Source organism: Pteropus medius, unplaced genomic scaffold (assembly GCF_902729225.1).
Source record: "Pteropus medius unplaced genomic scaffold, Ma_sr-lr_union100, whole genome shotgun sequence".
Taxonomy (NCBI): domain Eukaryota; kingdom Metazoa; phylum Chordata; class Mammalia; order Chiroptera; family Pteropodidae; genus Pteropus; species Pteropus medius.
Window position 1 is genome coordinate 3,658,023 of NW_024340700.1, and position 12,335 is coordinate 3,670,357.

A 12,335-nucleotide genomic window follows, 5' to 3' on the forward strand; every position below is an offset into this window, starting at 1 on the left:
GGTGTTGATATTGGCACATGTACACGTTTGCAAGTCATTTGTGAAAAGGTGTAACACCTGAACCAAGATTCCACGCAAACAAAAACAAAAACAAAAACAAAAACAAAACGAGGTAAAAGTGAATGTATGCAGAATCACACACAGAAAGTACACATGGGTCCCAGGGAACTGTGCAATTATTTCCCAGAAGGGGGGCGGGGCGCAGCCCGGAGCACGGTCACAGCCACCTGGTTGGAAGCGCCCAAATTCACCTGGCTGAAATCCGCCTTGCCGGAGAAGGTCCCCAGGAGCCTGGCCAGAGCTATCCCACGGGTCGTTCCCGTGTCTCCATAAGTCTACAGCTTTCTCCAGCATCGATTATCCCTGTGGCAGGCCCAGGCCCACGAGAGAAGGGATGTTGATCGCCTCAGAGGTTCCTGCACTTCTGGGGTTTAGGGAAGATAGCGTTGTTTAAAATGAAAGAAGAAACTTGGGTTTGGGATATTTCGCTCAGTCTGTTAGTCTGTCTGGTCAGCATACTTCTTGAGCTTCTAAGGTGGATAAAAAGCTGATTTAATAAGGGAGATCTTTTTTTTTTTTAAAGCCATATCCTTTTCAAAGACTGAGGGTGGGGGTGGGCCTTGGTCGAGCACCTCCCAGGGTCGACTCTGCGTGTCACTCCCACTAACCCTGACTATCCTGAGAGCCGAGGCGAGAACTCCTTCCAGTGTGCAGATGTCACTTGCCCGAGTTCCCACCGCTGGCACGTGGAGAAGCAGAGATTCAAACCCAAATTGGCCTCACAGTGCACGTGTTTCTGCTAATCTCCATGGCCACGTGATTGGCCAAATAGATTTTAAAATGTGTCGGCTTTGGATAAAAACAAATGAGAACTGCTGAGCTCCGACCTTGGAAAGCTGTCCAAGGAACATTGCAAGGGCTGTCGATGGCATCCACGCTCACTGTCAGTTCAGCCCCGATTTCAAAAGAGTTTGCGTCTGTCTTTTACACAATTCTCTTTTACTGCAATGTCCCCAAGCAAGACCCACCTTAGGGCTCGGAGAAAGCCCAGTGTGGGATGCAGCCGATGTTCCTGCCACTCTATGGACCACAGTGGCGGGAGAGGCCATGCCTCTGTCACTCTGGAACCCACCAGCTCCCCTTTCCCAAGCTTTGTCCTGTTAATCAGAGATTGGGAGCCCAGGAGCAAAACGAAATGAAGGAAGGATTGTTTTATGTTTGTCAATTGCTTTTTCTTTGTAACTTTGGGACTAAAACAGTCACCAGACCCCACGGGCCACTTAAGTGGGCCCACTGCCCATGGAGACAGGAAAACGGGGCTGCGGGTACCAGCCGTCTCCCTCTCAGGATCCATCTTATTTTCCATCGCCTTTGCTCCCCCGGGGAGCAGGGCGACATGGATAATTAATCCTAAGGACGAACATTTTATCTTCTCCAAGTGGGAATTTGCTGCAAGCATAAGGTCGAGCTGAGGTTGATCCTGAATGTGAACGTCATGTTCGAAAGCCTGTAAGGCTCAGTAAGAATTCCCCCATCCAAATATCAAGTTCTAGAGGTAAAACACGGGCCAAACGCAACTCTTCATTATCATGATTCCCAGGACAATTTCGTGCTTTGGGCCTTCCAGCCTTCCAGAGGCCCTGACTCATGGGTCGGAGGTCAGATCTGACTTCCAATCTCGACCATATGACTCAGTGTGATGTGGGATCGGTCGCTTAGCTTCTCTGCCCCGGTTCCAGCTCAAAAATCTGGAAATGCCTTGATTCAATTTCAGAGACCTGGCTACAACACTTATATGCTGCATTCTGCACGAAACGTGGACACAAGCAATTAGACATCTCGCTAGCGATCTGTCAAATAAGTGGGTGAACGAATGCCCGTCTACGCTCTGAAACATTTCCTTGCAAACTTTGAAAGAATAATCAAAGGCAACATTCAGCCTCGAAAAGCTGGAGACTTTGGTTTACTGTTACCCAACAAGTTGAAAAATCTGGGCAAGAAACACTTGAACCTTCTAAGTATCGCCTTGTGGTGACGATGACCTCGCATGCATATTTATGCCCTTAGCTTTATAATAACCACTCAGAAGGCTCGTTCCCACCCCCACCCCGGGAGTGAAGCTATGTGAAGTAGGACAAAATATTCCAGTTTCAAAGGTTCAAATATGTAACATACAAAAATGTTGGAATTTCTTCCACAAGTAGGAAATACCTTCGTGTTTATTGACTCAGGGAGAGTTTGGACGCTCAACCCGCCCTCGAAAGTCGTCAGATGCTTGCCTCCCTCAGCTCTGCATTCCTTCGGAGCGACGCGGGCTGGCCTTGCCGAAGGGTGTGTCGTTGTGTCTGGGTCGAGGCAGGTAATATTTGGAGATGGAGGTAGGTAACGCGGAATTCCAAACGAGCTCCACAGAGCTGTTTTGCGAAACCTTTTTGTTAAGTTACGCAGGGTCGTCCGTTCCCCTCTCAGAGTGAAATCACGTGACCCCCATTTCTTCTGTACGTTAATTATTTTCTTTGTATGGGGCAAAACACTACTTTTATTGTTAATATGCTAAAATTAGGTTATACCATTCTGAACATGTGAAATTGAATTTAGTATTTTTAAATATATATAGTTTTAAAAGCAGTTAAAAAATACACGCCTTCAACATCTTTTCTCTTTCCAACTTAGCATACAGTTCCTTCCCATGAAATTTCATTTCTTCTTGCTGTCGTAAATGACATAATGCCACTTGTTTTCCAAAGGGAGGGAGGAATAATAATGAGACATTCAGTGAGCATTTCAAAATTCAGATGTTTAATAATGGAGCAAGGAAAAAAAAAAGAAGAAAAGAAAAAAAATATATACAACAAAAGAGAGATGATCATCCATGGATTTCAGGACCGAAATCAATGACCCAATGAGAATTCTTTATTTTTGGACTAATTTCGAACACTTAGGGTATTTCTTTTCTTTTTTCTTTTCCCATTGACCAGAGTGAAGATCAAATACGAAATTTCAAAGTTTCTCTTCTTGAAGAGAAGAAGTAGCAACGTCCCCCGAGAGAAAAGCAGCGGAAGCTCCGCCGGACGCTGGGGCCCACGACTTCTGAGTTCTCTCGCTCTTCCGCTCCGACGAAGTCCCAGCGGCTGCACCTGCCCCTAGCACACTGTCGATTACTTTCTTATTTATTCAGTGGACCTGCACATGGGAGCGACTTCGTGCCCGGGGATGGCCCGACTCCTGCGCTACGTACGCAGCATTGCGATCGCGGAGCACGGCTGGGCTTTACGTCGGTCATCACCTCGTCAAACCAGCACCCGCGGCCTCGCGTGGACCCTTCCGTGCCTGTGCCTGTCTCCCCCGTCGCTGCAGAAGGCTGGTAGTGCTTCCGAGTCAACGAGCTGCTGCGAGGCTCTGTCTGTTGTCAGCCCTGTCCCTCCTCCCCTGGAGATGAAAGGAAGGATCGAATGCAGCGTTTACGTGAGCGAGGGCGCCTTGATGCCGTGCTGTGAAAGTGAGCCCATGATGTAAAACTGACGTTCGGGATGAGCTGCCTCTCCTGCAGAGGGACACACGTCCGGACACCAGCAGATGGACACACGTCCGGACACCAGCAGATGGACACACGTCCGGACACCAGACCCCAGAGGCACTGAAGTCGGCGATGCATTTTAATTCCTCTGAGCCAGGTTTTCACGAAGCGAATGTGTGAATTTTGGCCACCACTCTATGGGCCTGGCTGTCCCTCTTCACACTGGGGTTGTTTGGTGGTCGGTTAAGAGGGAGACAGAGGCAGAGATAAGACTGACCTTTGCGATCTGCTTCGGGTTTTCCAGGAGCTGGGGAAGGAGCAAGTGTGTGGGAGTCCAGCTAAAAGGCAGTTTACTCAGGGCAAAGAAGCGCCAGTCGATGAATGAGGGGAGAATGCAGACTTCCCTGAGGCAGAGCGAGGTCCTTACACGTGGGACGATCCCCATCCCAGAGCGGGAAATAGGCCTTCTCTCCATTTCAGTCTCCTGTCCTCCGTGCTCTGTGGCTTCTTCCAGGAACTTTCAAAGAACGTAGGAGAAGGGGCACGGTCAGACAAGGAGAGCAGTAGTTAGCTTAGCCAGCCCCCTGTTTCTACCTCGTAGTGACACCCCTGCCTTCGTTCAAGTCACCGCCAAGGGGCTCAGCGACTGTCCGTACCGGTGACCTCGTGGGCTGAAGGAAGCCGGGGCTTTGGGCTGTGACGGGCGCAGTGACCATGCATGCCCATCCTGGCTGGTCCCCGGCCCTCTCCACTCAGACGCGGGGCCTCCCCAGCCTGACGTGGCAGCCGTCTGGCCTCCTCTCCTGGCTGCTGTCATGGCCGCTTCCTCCCGAGGCTCTCACCCAAGGCCTTCATTTCCTTTGACCTTCAACTCCTTCAAGAAGCGTTTCCTGACTCGCCAGACCCCGCCGGTGACACCCTGGTTCTGAGTCCCTGGGCACTTAGGAGGACCTGCCCAGCCACCTCGCCAGCTCGTGTTTGCTTTGACAAAAGGTGTCCCGTGTCCCACAGGAGGGGATTCTTTGCAGGTCCTGGGGTGACATCCTGTGACCTCAGAAAGGGAACGAGGGGCCCGAAGCATCATTCTCTCCCCGGGCACAGAACTGGCAGCCCCGAGCCGGTTCTCGGTACCTCCACTCCCCTTTCCTCCCACTTCCTCTCATGGGGCCCCGTCCTCCCGCTGGTGCCTCCCGGCCCAGGCTCTGCTCCCTGCTGCGGAGCTGCACCCCGTCCCACGGGCTGGCTGTTCCCACAGCGCCCACTCAAGCCTCTCTGAGAGGAGAGCGCCCTGGACGCCTCCCCACGCTGCCCGGCCGGCCTCTACCCATTCCCTTTCTCCCCTGCATCTCCCCACGTCCGTGCGCACAGACATCTCATTATGGGCGCGAGGGCTTTCGCGAGGGCTGGGATTAGATGCGCTCTCTTTCCCTCTCCCGGTGGGAGAGTCGATTATGCATCAGAGTCTATTAATCTTATAAACAGTTATGGAGCTGAAGAGGCTGAATCGAACAGCTGAGGCTTTAAGGAAGTTAAGAGTACCACAGCCGTTATTCTAATGAAGTTCCGTGATGTACAGTCATGTCTCTGGGTGACCAGGCACAATTCTTTAGGTCTGAGAAATTGTAAATGACGTGTAAGGTGTTTTTTATGTATACGAAGTAGCCTCTCAAAAGCGTGGGCCCACGACCAACCAGGGAGCGCCGATTCTTAGCCTGATTGGCAGGTCTTCGGCCTTCGCCCCTAAGCTGGCAAACCCTGGGGCCGGCAGGCCCCTCCTCCTCCTCCGTCCTGTCCTCGTGGGGGGCAGGGGAAGAAGCGACCAGCACGAGGAGGAGGGGTGCACTGCGTCCTCTTCCGTCTGTTTGTCTGTCTCTTAAACTTGGTTCGGTAACATAAAAAAGGGAATTTATCTTTCTCCCCAGCTGCGACAAACAGATGCCAGGGACCCAAGACCTTGCCTAGTCAATAAAGGATAAGTTATAAAATCTATAAAACTGCTGAAAGACATCAGAATTTCAGCAAATTCCCGGTTTTTTTTTTTTTTCAGATCGCTCCTTTTGATCAACTATGGGAAGAGGGGGGAAGCCAGTCGTGCGTAAATTCCATCTGTCACTCTAGCACGGTACGAATGGGGCTGGACGAGGGACAGCGAAGGCAGCGAAGCCCGAGCGCTGACACTGACCACGTGGAAATGGAGAACGGTACCAGCCACGCGGACGAGGCTGTCACCATCCGTCAGCGTTTCACTTTTGTTAAGATCTTGGCGGCGATGGGTTCTTTAGGTTTTAATACGCATCTTCAGAGTAATTCTGTGAGCTATTTAAACGATGCTCCCTTCTTACAGCTCTACATAATTTGATTATACGAACCCTCCTCCAATACTTGGGTATGCAAATGCAGCATCGAAATGATTTTTCCCATATTCTGATGGAACTCGAGGTTCGCTGCAGTGATAAAAAGTGACACGGACTGCAGCAGGGTGTCAGAAACCCACCCATCTGGGGTGCTCAGGCCATTCTGATTTCAAAAGGCCACTTTTTCAGAATCACGCTTAAGAGCAAAACTGTGGAAACTGAAGACAGGGCAGTGATTGGGGCTTGGGACCAAACTGCCTTGGCTAGAATCTCGGGGCCACGAGGATGCTGAATGGGCGAATTCCCGCCTGTAAAATGGGAGGAAGAAGACAGAGCTCACAGACAGGTTATAAAGTTAGCAATTAGGGTGAAACACCTGGCAGCATACAGAAAAGACACTCATGGCAGCAGCGCTATATCATCACTCTAATATTACCACGATTCCCACAACTATTAATAAAATCTGGGTCATTCGCTTGGCAGTTATTTTTCAAGCAAATGTCTAGTGATGCGGAGATTATGTCGATGGCTGAGTTTCGCGGGCGACCGTAGATGGCAGAGTCGCGGTGATGCTGTCCCGAGAGTCATCGCCAGAAAGTAGCCGCCTAGAATGGCCGATCATCCCTTCCATCAACACCCCTTCAGCTCCTTCTGCAGATTGGATATGGAGCTGAGTGCTCAGGATCGCAGAATATGGATTTGGAGGCGTAAAGCCTCAACCTCTAGGAGCGCAAGTCTCATCGTGGGGTTGGGGGACGACAAACAAACACACCCACTGCCACAGAAGAAGCGCCAAAGCGGGTGCGAATCCGTAAGGCGTAGGAACCCACGGAGAGAGGACTCCATGTCCTTTTCCAGGGCGGCTGCGGACGGCTTCGCGGCTGAGATGCCATTTGAGCAGAGGCATGAAAAAGGAGTAGCTTGCTAGACAGACCAGTGTCCAGGAGCCCATTCTCCTTAAAAAAAGAAAAAGAAAAAAGTGGTTATGGATGCACCAGATGCTGTTTTGCTCCCCAGGGGATACTTGGCAACGTCCGCGGACATTTTTGCTCGTCAGGACTTGGGGGTGCCGCGGGCCTCTAGCAGAATATGCTGCTACAATGTACGGACAGCCCCGCACAGTAAGGAAGCATCCAGGCCTAGATGCCCATGGCATCCAGGGTGAGCACATGGAAGGCGGAAGAGCACACGGGGTGTCAAGTGCCAGGGGATTCGGCGTCACCTCGCGCCCCTAATGTAGAGAGTAAGGAGTCTGGATATGAGGGGCGGGTCGAGTCGTGAAGTGACCTTGCGAGCCATCATGAGCTAAGCTTTGGTCCTGCCTCCATGCCCCTGGGCTTCCCCGGAAATGCCCCAGTGTCGCAGGAAACCAAACTCAGTACCCGCACGAGGCAGCAATAGCCGACGAGGCCCGAAGTGTCTGTATCATCCTAAAAGGTCAAGTAAATTCTGCTTCTTTTTTCATAATTAACATAAATAGATAAGGTGGCCTTTTCCTCCCAGAAGTTTGAAATCAGTACTTGAGGAGGACCAGCCCTTCTGTGTAGTCCAGGGGAAGAAGCTTGAGCGAGCAGGGCAAGTCCCGAAGAATTTTTGAACGAGAGGAGGACGTGGGCAAATGTGTGGCTCTGAGTCCTTCTGTCACCCAGAGCGGCAGAGCGGGCCCGTTTAACAGGGCAGACCAAACCCACGTCCCCAAAGGACAGATTCACGATGTGATGCCACCGAGCTCCAAAGCCGCGGCTGACTTTGGACCGTCCACCTGTGGCAGAGAAGCAGTGTCCATTAGTAGAAAGAACACTGGACCGAGACACCAGGAGCTCCTGAAGGCTCCAGCTCTGCCGCTCATCAGCTGTGTGACCCAAAGAAAATGACTTCACCTCTCCGGCCCCGGGTGACAGGAGTGACCTGGGTGGGAAGGGCCCTAGCTCCAGCCTAGCAGTCCCTCCTCTCAGCAGGAGGGCCAGCCTTTGTGGTAAGTGTCACACAGTGGTGTGATCTGGGAAGTCCCCTGAGGCCTGGCTGGCTCGGGCACACCCACCACAGCACCATTATGGGCTTGGGGGGCGTAGTGGAATTTAATAGTAGTCAGTTTAATTTTCTGCTTTCATAACTTCATTCCTTTGAGTGTTGAGAACTCTTTGGCCTTCAAGAGTCTCTTATTGTTAAACAAATCTCCTGAATCCCTTATCAGCTGGCATCTCGGGCTTGGAGAGCCCTTCAAGCGCATGAACAGGAATGAGACACGGAGGACAGGAGAGCAGCGGGCTCGTGCGGAAAGGTGTAAACGCCGTTGGTGTCTTTTCAAACATGTTTACTCACCTGCTTATTTGGGTCAGGCTGTCTCTCTGGGGTCGGAGGCATTTTACAGAACTAGACGTGGGTCTCGCGTACCTGCCCAAAGGCCAGAGCTGGACGAAAGGCGCACAGGGCCGAGGAGAGGCCTGGGACCAAACATCTTTGCGCCCAGGTCCAGGCACGTGGCCACGGGCTCTGCAGTGACTCCCTCGCGGTGAGCGAATCCGTGACCCCTGCGGGCTGTGTCCTCATCCGCGAACTTGGACGCCGAAACAGAAGTCCATGGAGCCTTCACTTCCTCGCCTGGGCCGAAGCTGGGGGCCAGGCCACGAGAAACCGAGGGCTGCTCCCTGGGCCTCCTGGGCTCAGCAGAGTCCCCCGCTCTCCAGGGATGGTTGGTAAGGACAGAGAATAGCCCCCAACTGAAAGCTGTCCCATTGGAAGGAGAGCGGGGGTCGGGGTGGGCGTGGTGGGGCGCAGGACGCAGCGGGCGCCAAAGCAGGGGACCGTGGCCCTGCAAGGCTCGCTGGGACGTGGGCAGCGTGTCCTGCGTGCCTCGGGTGGACGGACTGATCCTGCAGGGATCACCTTCACGTCCTCACTGTCCCATGGTTATCCTTCCAGGGTCACACGTCCTATTGCAGGGCAGTTTTCCAGGGCAGGCCCTGTGACCAGACTGCGTGGCTGCCGTGTCGTGAGTGTGCACGAGCTCCTCACGTCACCCCCCCAGACCCCTTCTCCCACTGGCTCCACCGGCTGGTCTGTGCTGCGGCCCCCAACCTCAGAGGAACCCCGATGGGCGCCCCAGACGCCTGGTTCTCGTGGGAAGGAGCCGAGTCCTCGTCCCTGGGTGAGCGGCCCAGGTGAGGCCAGCACAGCCCACGGCAGAACCTGCCTCCAGGGCGGGGCTCCAGCTGAACCGATGCCCCGAGACTGGGCCGGAAGGGTGAGGCTATTGACGGACTTTTAAATCACCTTCGAGCATTAAAAACTTAGAGTTACCATATGTGAAATATTCATAAATTGGCTCGATTCACACTTTTATTGATCGATGCAGAGAAATAATGTGTCTTAGAAATACGTCTTGGATATCATGAAAAAGCTATTTTTTTGAGAATCGTTTTTGCTGAGATACGAGACCACATCTCATCCCATGGCTGTGACCTCACCCGCTCCGGGGAACGGGGTCCCCTGAGGCTCCACGCACCCACTGTTCGCTCGCAGGCCAGGGCTGAGCCTCCTCCCAATGAGAGGGCGGCGTCAGACCCCTTGGAGCCAGAGGCCCCAGCATTAGGTCTGGGCCCCGAGGCCAGTCCTCAGCCCCTGTGCCCTCACCACCCATCACCCCCGGGACCCGGCACCCTGGGATGGCCTTGGTGCTCAGTTCTCCCTCCCATGACACCAAGATGTCACTGACCTTCTCTCTTACCCATAGGTGTGCACGGCGGGGTCTTCCAGGTGACATCATGGCTCTGAGAGCTCATGGCATGCCTGTTTATGTTACTGCATCTTAAACGCGTCCTATGTTTAATTTTTAGTAAGGCCAGTGCAGATGGATGGACAGAGGCCATCTAGGTCTCGCTGAGATTCTCAATACTTGTGAGGGGTGTAAAGAGGTCCTTACACAGGTGCCGTTCCTTGCGGCTTCTTGGCTCCTGCCCTCCAGGCCCCCACCCCCAGCGCAGCCGTCAGACCCTGTCCCCTTCGGCCGTCAGACCCTGTCCCCTTTGGCCGTCAGACTCTGTCCCCTTCGGCCGTCTCCAGCCCGCCTGTCACGACCCGGTTGGGGTGACTCCCCCAGGCACAGCTGCCAGGCCCACACTGTGGCTGGTTATTGTCGCCCTGGACTGGGGCCCGATTCTCTCTCCAGAGCCTGAAACTCGAAGGTGAACATTATCCGAGCAGCGGTACGCCACCGGCGGAGTTCTAGAAAACGGCGGCAGCATTCAGTGACAGAAACGGCTCGAGATCTGGTGGATCCTGAAGTGGGTTTTTGGTTCCGTACATTCTCTGAGCTGCCCCGGCAGCTGTCAAATATCCTTTTATCACTTAAGGTTGCTTGAAAAAACGGAAGCTTAACTAATAGAAAAAAATTAATATACCTTTCCTGAAGCCCCTGCTCCATCTGCTTATTATAATCTACTGATTTACCTGTGGGCCACTCACCTGGCAAATTGCTTGTCTCCTGCCTGAAGCTGCATGGGCCTTGCTCATGGGCGGCCCCGGCTAGCCAGACTCTCACCGTCCAGCTCTGCTGAGCCCTGGTGGGTGGCCCACGTCCTCTCCCTGCCCGCCCGACAGCTCCTCAAACGGAATCTCAGGCCTGAAGCTTCGGGTAAAAATAGGATAAATGGTCTGGTCGCTCTAAGTACCTTATCTCGTCTTGTCTTGGGCTCAAATCCCCACTGAGAAACCTGGGCGTCTCTCTCCCCTGAGTTGCCTGATTGACTGGCACAAAACCCTTCCCTAGAAATTAACTGTTCATTACGTACCAAGAAAAAGTTTAAGTAAAAGAAAATTGATGAGCATTAAATCTGATGTAACAGGAAAGGTGCCTGCATCCCACGTTCCATGATGAGGATCCCCAGTCTGCTACCTACCACGGGGCGTGAGTTGAAGCAGCCCCTCCTCCTCCATAGACAAGGCCATGTCCTAACCCCTAAACCTGTGAACACGACCTGATTTTTAAAAAAAGGTCTTTGCAGATGCAGTTAAATTACATATCTTAAGATGGGACCATCCTGGATTACTGGGGTGGGGCCCAAATCCAAGGACGGATGTCCTTACGAGAGACAGGGAGGGGAGAGGGAGGGAGGAGAGGGGAGGGGACAGAGAATGGAGCGATGCAGCCACCGCCCGCCGGGAAGGCCTGCAGCCCCCAGAGACTGGGGGAGGCCAGGAACAGAACCTGTGCTAGAGCCTCTGAAGGGGACACAGCCCTGCTGACACCGTGACTTTGACCTTCTGCTCTCCGGAACCGTGAGAGACTAGATTTCTGTTGTTTAAACCACCAAGCTGTGGTGTTTGTAACAGCAGTGCCTTGAGAGCCTGTGCTGTAAGGGACTCTGGCCTGCTGGCCGGCCCTCTGATTCCGGGTGCTCCCAAAGTGTGGGCATGGTCTGGACAGCCCTGGCCGTTCTACGGGTGTCCTCATGCTCACCCGGCACACGGATGGCGCTGCCCCCTCCTCCCCCGCAGCTTCCAGGGGGAGGAGTCTCCTGACTGGCACAGGGTGTCTTCGGTCCACCGCCTTCTCCGACATTCCGGAGTTGCCAGTGGTGTCCATAGATGTCCTTGGTCACTGTCACGATCCATGTGAGTTTCAGCAAAAAAAAACAAAGAGAGATTTGTTCTATAGATAAATAACTCCCCGAGCCAGAAGCACGTCCAGGACCAGGAGCGATGCCGTTAGGCCCTCGGAACCGAGGCGGGCGGGCACGCGGCCATTTACCAAGTACGTTTCGGTCTCTTCATTTGCTTCTCGTGGCCCAGCTTTCCTTGCCCCTGTCACACAGTGGCCGCCCCACCGCCGACCCCCCGCCCCGGCCACAAAGCATCAGTTCCAACTTCCTGGCTGGCTTCACCCCGTCTAAGCAAGCAGCAGAGAGCCGGCACCTCCAGATTCTAACTCCTGGGGGAGAGGAAGGGATTAGGAGAGACCCTGGCTGAGACCAAACGGGCAGAATGACACGGGACAAGCATGGCCGATGGGGTCCTTGGTGGGGCGTAGCAGGGTTCTCAGAGAGGGGTCTGCGCGTGTGTTCGACACGGCAAAGCAACAGGACACGGCTGGCCAGCGACGGCCCCTTCTCCAGCAGAAGGGACGGCCTCAATAAGGGGCCGCGTCCAGGGCGTCTTGTGCGGGACCTCTGTGCACCCAGAGCTGACCGCGTGCTCTCCCACCGTCTCGCACCGTGCGGCTCTCCCCCTCCACCCCCTGTCCTTCCAGCCGCCCCCTACCGGGTCGACACACAAAATTCACTGCTAGTGAAATGACCCTGGGTCGGCTTGTCGCCGCCGGCCCTGTGTGCTTCCAGCCGCCCACAGGTCGCATCTTTCAGGAAGAGTCTCCACCGCCCGTGCCATCTCATGCCCTCCCTCATCCCCCCCCCCACCCCGTGTCCCTTCAGACACAGGTACAGCTGGGGACGCGCTTTCCCACCCCT

At 53.9% G+C, this 12,335-nt stretch overlaps 1 long non-coding RNA gene across 2 annotated transcripts; it reads left to right on the top strand.

The window, feature by feature from the left end:
* The first annotated feature begins 2,193 nt into the window (after nucleotides 1–2,193).
* LOC120617564 (uncharacterized) lies at nucleotides 2,194–9,175 on the top strand. Of its 2 annotated transcripts, XR_005656958.1 has the most exons (4): nucleotides 2,194–2,378; nucleotides 2,979–4,644; nucleotides 5,565–8,567; nucleotides 8,794–9,175. It is a non-coding gene; the product is annotated as an uncharacterized LOC120617564 (long non-coding RNA). The 2 variants fall into 2 exon arrangements; XR_005656957.1 differs by having other exon boundaries at nucleotides 5,565–9,175.
* Nucleotides 9,176–12,335: the final 3,160 nt, after the last annotated feature.